A 7799-nucleotide genomic window follows, 5' to 3' on the forward strand; every position below is an offset into this window, starting at 1 on the left:
TTACGAATTACACAGATGATTTATCAGAGCAACTTTGGAACTTAGTGATAGGCACCTGACCAGTTCAAACGTTTCCAAATTTGACATTAAGTTGGTCGAAAGAGGATATGGGTATATCTGATTGAAGTAAACAATTCTTTAATTTTGGTATCTAAACTGCCCACGAACCTGAAGAGGGGGAGACAAAGAAGAAAGAGTTGGCATCACAAAATAACCTTTAGAAGTAGGGCAATAATGGTCCATGTTTACTTCCAACTCATCTGGAGGAGGAGTAGCTGGTGTTGGGAGGTCATTAAGCGCCACACAAAGGTCACTAAACGCTGAGAATGAGGTAGGGAAAACCCCAGAGAAAAGCCTCAACTGAGGTGGAAGTCGTTGCATAGAGTATGATGTTCCTAAACTGCTGGAAGAACCAATATCTTGGTTTTGTTCAAGGAGATAGGATTTCAAAATATTGAACTTTATACATACATATAATTTGAAAGGCCATTCAACCCTTCAGGTCTGTTGTGTCCGTAGAAGATGTTAAACCTGCCCTATTTGACCATGCTCTCCTGTTGAACTTTTCTGCCATATTCGTTTTTGCCTTTCAAAGGTAAATCAAATACATTTATGGATGCCTATATCGATCAAACTTTACATCACACAAGGGCAGAACAGTGCGCAGTGGTTATCACTGCTGCCTCACGGCACCGGGTCCCAGGTTTGATCCCGGCTCTGGGTCATTGTCCGTGTGGAGTTTGCACATTCTCCCCATGTTTGTGTGGGTTTCACCCCCACAACCCAAAAGATAAGGTAGGTGGATTGGCCATGCTAAATTGCCCCTTAATTGGAAAAAATAAATTGAGTACTCTAAATTTATTTTTTAAAACTTTACATCACACAATATTAAATCTTCACTGTGTCCCTTCTCATGAAATTTGCATTGCCCCAGCAGGACAGGAAAAACATTTTCATTATTAAGTCATCACTATCTCTAATTTAAATATTTCAATTGTATTCCTTTTACAACTTTCAGTTCTTCTGCACACTAGAAACTTGGATTACATTGCAAACACACCAAATTTCATTTTGGAGCTCCAAATTCACAAGGATGAATTGTAACATTGAATGGCTCTCAATCAGTCATTAATAAGTGATCCTGGAATATATCATTATTCTTCATAGTATTCAAAAGATTTTAAAAACCTTGAGTTCATAAAGCACCTGTTATACTTTTGGCACACCTCAAGCAATTTACAGCCAAAAATGTATTTTTGAAATCAAATTTTTATTGAAATGTAGGAAAATTAAGCAGTTGATTTGCCCACAGCAAAGTTCTACTAACAGCAATAGATTAAAGACCAATTAATCTGTTGAGGGAGGGAAATTGGTTGGAATATTATGAGAACAACCCCTACTCTTTTCCATTACTGTTATACATATATTGTGTGCAGTTCTGGAATGGACTGCCTGCTGTGATAGTGGAGTCAGACATTTTAGGAACTTTCAAGCGGTTATTAGATAGGCACATGGAGCACACCCGAATGACAGGGAGTGGGATTGCTTGATCTTGGTTTTGGACAAGGCTCGGCACAACATCGAGGGCCGAAGGGCCTGTTCTGTGCTGTACTGTTCTATGTTCTATTTATATCAATGTAGCATTTTTTTAAAAAAAATTTTATTGAAGTATTTGCAAAATTTTTATATAACGATAACAAACAGAATAACAATAACATAAATATCAATATGGTAAACTAAACATTTCCCATCCAACCCCTTCTGTACATCCCTTAACCATATTGCACCTACCCCCTTCAGAATGCTGCATCCGCTGACATTTCAATTTCCCCCGAGAAAGTCGACGAACGGCTGCCACCTCCAAGAGAACGCTAGCATTGACCCCATCAAGGCAAACTTTATTTTCTCCAGCTTGAGAAACCCAGCCATGTCACTGACCCAAGTCTCCACGCTCAGGGCTTCGAGTCCCTCCACATTAAAAGGACCCGTCTCCAGGCTATCAGGGAGGCAAAGGCCAAAACATCGGCCTCTTTCACTCCCTGGACTTCCGGGTCTTCCGACACTCCGAAGAGCGCCACCTCTGGACTCGGCACCATCCGCGTACCTAGCACCTTGGACATTGCCTTGGCAAACCCCTGCCAGAATCCTACAAGCTTCAGGCATGCCCAAAACACGTGGACATGGTTTGCTGGGCTTCCCGCACACCTCACACAGCTATCTTCTACCCCGAAAAACTTGCTCATCCTCGCCGCCGTCATGTGTGCCCGTCGGACCACCTTAAATTGTATTAGGCCAAGCCTGGCACATGAAGAGGAGGAATTAACCCTGCTTAGGGCGTCCGCCAACAGACCCGCCTCTAACTCCCCACCTAGCTCCTCCTCCCACTTGCCCTTGTTCCTCCACCGGGGTCTCCGCCGCCTCCAACAACTCCTGATAGATATCCGACACTTTCCCCTCCCCCACCCAGATACCAGACACTACTCTGTCCTGTATCCCCCGTGGCGGCAACAGAGGGAAAGCCAACACCTGTTTCCTCAGAAAGTCCCGCACTTGCAGATATCCTAAACCATTCCCCGGCGGCAGCTTGAACTTGTCCTCCGGTGCCTTCAGACTGGGAAAACTCCTGTCTATGAATAGATCTCCCATCCGTCTAATTCCTGTTCTCTGCCAGCTCCGGAACCCTCCATCTATCCTGCCCAGTGCGAACCTGTGGTTATTGAAAATCGGGGTCCAGACCAACGCGCCCTCCACCTTCTTATACCTCCTCCATTGCCCCCAAATCCTCAGTGCCACCATTACCACTGGACTTGTGGAGTAACAGGCTGGCGAGAACGGCAGAGGTGCCATTACCAGTGCTCCCAAACTGGTGCCCTTTGCATGACGCCACGTCCATCTGCTCCCATATCATGTCAGAGGGAGGGGTGGGTTGCTGACTGTGTTTCTTTGTTGAGCTACTGAGTGGAGGGGGGTGGCGGTGGCCACCTTGGATGGGCCCAGAATCTGGGCAAGGCAGGGACTGTTTTGTTACTTGTGTGGTAGGTAACATGTGCTACTCAATCCAGTTACAGCAGAGGCTTCCAGAAGAAGGCTCGAAGTCATCCAGAAGTTTATGTAAGGTTTATTGAGTAACAGAACTTAACAACTGCGTGAGTTCTTACTTTAAGAACTATACTAGTAGAAAGGTTACAACTTTTACATACAACAACTAGGCCTGACCACACTAGCAGCCCTGAGCTTAATCTCTGCTACTGCTCTCCTCACAGTCTAATCAGCCAAAGAGATCGGAGGGCTGCTTGCTTCTCCTTTTATACCCGCCAGTGCTCCCCGCTAGTGATCTTTCCATTTCCCATCAACCCCTTCTGTACATACCCACGTAAAGATCACTACAGGGACCTGTTGGATCTCCTTATGAATAGGGTATGGCTGATCAAGGTGGAGGCCCCCGACCAGACTGGTCACATGGAATGTAAGGGGGTTAAATGGGCTGGTTAAAAGAGTTTGGGTGTTTGCCCATTTGAAGGAGGAAGTGGTTTTATTACAGAAGACACACCTGTAAATTAGGAATCAGACGAGGTAATGGAAAGGGTGGGTGGGACAAATATTTCATTCGAGTTTCAACACAAGGACGAGGGGTACTTACCAATAAGAAAGTGGTCAGTAACAGGGGGTGGATCCGGGGGGAAGATATGTGATGGTGAGTGGGAGGATGGAGGGCTCCTGTGGTCTTGGTGAATGTTTATGCACCAAATTGGGAGGATACGGATTTTATCAAGAGGGTGCTGGTAACCATCCCAGATTTGGATTCTTATCAATTGATCATCAGGGGGGGAACTTTAATTGTGTGCTTGATCCCAGACTGGACAGGCTGTGCCCCAAATCCCTAAGACACTTGGGGTGACGAAGGAGCTATTAGGGTTCATGGAGCAGGTGGGCGGGGGGGGGGGGGGGGGGGGTGAATCCATGGCGATTTCAGTACCTGAGGGAAAAGGAGTTCTCCTTTTTTTCACATATGCGTCTGGTCTACTCCCGCATTGACTTTTTTGTAGTGGGTAAAGCGCTGCTCTCTGGGATAGTGGGAGTGGAATATTCAGCTTTGGCTTATCCGACCACGCTCCACACTATGTGGACTTGTGTTTGAAGAAGAGTTGAGCTCAGCGACCTCCGTGGATGTTGGATGTGGCATTGTTAGCGTTAAGGAAGTGTGTGAGAAGATAGCCTCTGCTATTGGGACATACATGGAGTTTAATAGGAATGAGGAGGTCTCACGTTCTACATTCTGTTAGGTGCTAAGCGGCTCGCAGGGACAAGTTGGGAAGGGTGGAAAGACAAAGGTTGGTAGACGCTATTTTGGCGGTCAACTGGCAATATTCGGCTGCCCCAAAGGATGAGTTGTTGATGGAGAGGAAGAAGAGCCAGATGGAATTCGAATTTTTATCAACGGGGAAAGCAATTGGCCAGTTGTATAGTATACGAGGGGTGTTTTATGAGCATGGGGAGAAGGCCAGTAAGTTATTGGCTCACCAGTTGAGGCAGCAGGCGGCCTCTCGAGAGATAGTTCAAATTAACAGCCCGGGGGAGGAGTAGTTTCTGATCCAGAAAAGGTGAATGGGGTGTTTGAGACCTTTTACTGGGGCTTGTACAGGCCAGAGCCTCTGGAGAGGGGCTCTGATATAGAGGGATTGGACCTCCCGGTGGTCGAGAGGGAGAAGGTGCAAGAGCTGGAAGAAATCATGATGTGTCTTTGTTCCAAGAGCAGCACGATGGTGCAGTGGTTAGCATTGCTGCTCACAGCGACGAGGTCCCAGGTTCAATCCCAGCCCTGGATCACTGTCTGTGTGGAGTTTACACATTTTCCCCATGTTTGTGTGGGTTTCACCCCCACAACTCAAAGATTTCCAGGATAGGTGGATTGGCAACACTAAATTTCCCCTTAATTGGAAAAAATTAATTGGGTACTCTAAATTTAAAAAAAAAAATTTATCCACGCAGTCTGGGAAGGCACCAGGGGCGCGATTCTCCGCTCCCCACGCCGGGTGGGAGAATCGCGGGAGGGCCGCTCTGGCACCCCCCGCGATTCTCCCACCCCCCCAAAATTGACACGCCGCTCGGAGAATCGCCGCTCGCCGTTTTTCACGGCGACCGCCGATTCTCCAGCCCGTGTGGGCCAAGCGGCCTGACGAACCCGACCAGTTCATGCCGGCGTCAACCACACCTGGTCGTTGCTGGCGTGAATAGAGCGTGACAGGTAAGTGTGGGGCCTGTGGGGAGCGGAGAGACGATCTAGCACCACGGGCGTGCTCTTCAGATGTCCGGCCCGTGATCGGTGCCCACCGATCGTCGGGCTGGCGTCTCTAAGAGACGCACTCTTTCCCCTCAGCCGCCCCCGCAAGATCAAGCCACCATGTCTTGCGGGGCAGCAGAGGGGAAGACGGCAACCACGGATGCGCGGGCTGGCGCGGCCAACCTGCGCATGCATGGCTGACGTCACTTAGGCGCCACCGGCCGTGTCATTCCCGGCGCGCCGCTTTGACGCAAGCGTCAAGGCCCGGCGGCCGAGTTTCTCACAACATCGCTCCTAGCCCCCTGGGGGGGGGTGGGGGGGTAGAATAGGGGGCGAGTAGCGGCCTCCGACGCCTGAGTGAAACACTCCGGGTTTCACTCCGGCGTCGGCCGTTGCGGAGAATCGCGCCACAGGCCTGCCGGATTCCCAGTGGAATTTTACAAAACATTTGCGACAAGCTGGGATGCATCTGCTGGACATGTTCAATAATTTGCTATCCCAAGGGGTGCTGCTGACCACATTGGCACAGGCTTCCATCTCTTTAATCCAGAGATCCAGAGGAATGTGGGTCACGTTGGCCCATACCTCAGTTGAATAGCAATGCGAAGCTGCTGCCGAAAGTGCTGAAAATTTGCTTGGAGGAATGCCTGCCGGGGGTAATATCTGAAGATCAGATAGGGTTTGTGAAGGGCCAACAATTGTCAGCCAATATAAGGAGACTCTTGAATGTTGCCCTTGTTGGGTTCCAGGCGTGGAGAAAATGTTCAACTGGGTGGAATGGGAGTATCTTTTTGAGATGCTGGGTGGTTTGCATTTGGACCTAGGTTCATCTCTTGGATCAGATTGTTGTCTAGAGTCCCCATTGTGGGCATTTATATCAACACATTAAGCTGGGGATATTTTCGGCTGCATAGGGAACCAAGACAGGGGTGGCCACTTTCCCCATTACCTTTTGCGTTGGCAATTGAACTGCTGGCACTTTGCATTGAGGTTGTCAACTGAGTAGCAGGATATAGAGAAGGGAGATATGGAGCATTGAGTGTCCCTTTATACGGACGACTGTATGTAACAGACCCTCTCTCCAGTGTGGGAAAGATTATGAAGATATTAAATAAGTTTGGTTACTTTTCGGGTTATAAACTCAATGTGGCGATGAGTGAGGTGTTCCTGGTGAACCCTCAGAGACAGGGCGCGGGTCTGGCAAAATTGCCATTTTGGCTGGCCAGGTCTAATTTTAGATATTTGGGGATTCAGGTGGCTCAGGGGCATTGTTGCATGAGCTAAATCTGGCTTGTCTGGTAGAATGGGTGAAGGGGGATTTTAAAAGGTGGGGTGCCCTCCCATTATCACTGGCGGAAAGGGCCCAAACGATGAAAATTACGGCCCTTGCAAAATTCTTACTTGTTTTTCGAGTCTTCCAATCTTTTTACCTAAATTTTTTTTTAATGAAGATTAACAAACTAGTTTTGACGTTTATGTGGGCGGATAAGACTTTTCAGGTCCAAAGAGCATTTTTGCAAAGAGAAAGGCAGTCAGGGAGGTTGGCATTGCCTAATTTGATAAATTACTACTGGGCAGCAGGCGAATATCGAAAAAGTTTGGAGATGGGTCGTGGAGGAGAGGTCAGTTTGGAAACGGATGGAGGAGGCTTCCTGTACAGGGTCATGTTTGAGGGCATTGGTGACGGCTCCTCTTCCGTTCTGACCGGCTAACTACTCTATGAGCCCAGAGGAAATAGTCTCCTTGAGAGTTTGGAACCAGTTTAGGCAACATTTTAAGCTGGAATTGATGTCTTTGAGGGTACCGAAATGTCGGAACCACAGATGTATGTATCCGTGCCAGAATGGACTCATCGTACATGGTCTGGGAACAGGAGGGCGTAGAGAGGTTCAGGGATCTATACATGGAGGATACATTTCCGGGGCTCGAGGAAATGGTGGAAAAATTACAGCTTCCGGGGCCATCACTTGGGAAAAAGCACTGAACAAACTATTAGGATTAAAGGCAGTCATGTTCCCAGGGCTTGATGCCACATCCTAGGGTCTTAAGGGAAATAGCTGCAGAGATAGTGGAGGCATTGATTATAATATTCCAAAATTCCCTAGAGTCTGGAAAGGCTCCAGTGGATTGGAACAGGGCTATTATAATGCCCCTGTTCGAAAAGGAAGAAAAGCAGAGAGTAGGAAACCATATACCAGTTAGTTTAACTTCTGTAGTTGGGAAATTGTTGGACTCCATTATTAAGGAAATAGTAATGGGACATTGGGAATCAAAACACAATCCATCAGAGTTAGTATGGTTTTATGAAGGGTAAATTGTGTTTGATGAATTTGCTCGAGTTCTTCTGAGATATAACAAGTAAAGTGGATAATGGAGGTCGTTAAGGTGTGGTGTATCTGGACTTCCAGATGGCATTTGATAAGGAACCAAGGTAGACAAGGTAAGATCCCACAAGGTTAGGGTTAATATATTAGCTTGGATAGAGGATTGGCTAACCAACAGAAAGCAAAGCGATGGG

The sequence above is a fragment of the Scyliorhinus canicula genome, chromosome 12 (assembly GCF_902713615.1).
Source record: "Scyliorhinus canicula chromosome 12, sScyCan1.1, whole genome shotgun sequence".
Taxonomy (NCBI): Eukaryota; Metazoa; Chordata; class Chondrichthyes; order Carcharhiniformes; family Scyliorhinidae; genus Scyliorhinus; species Scyliorhinus canicula.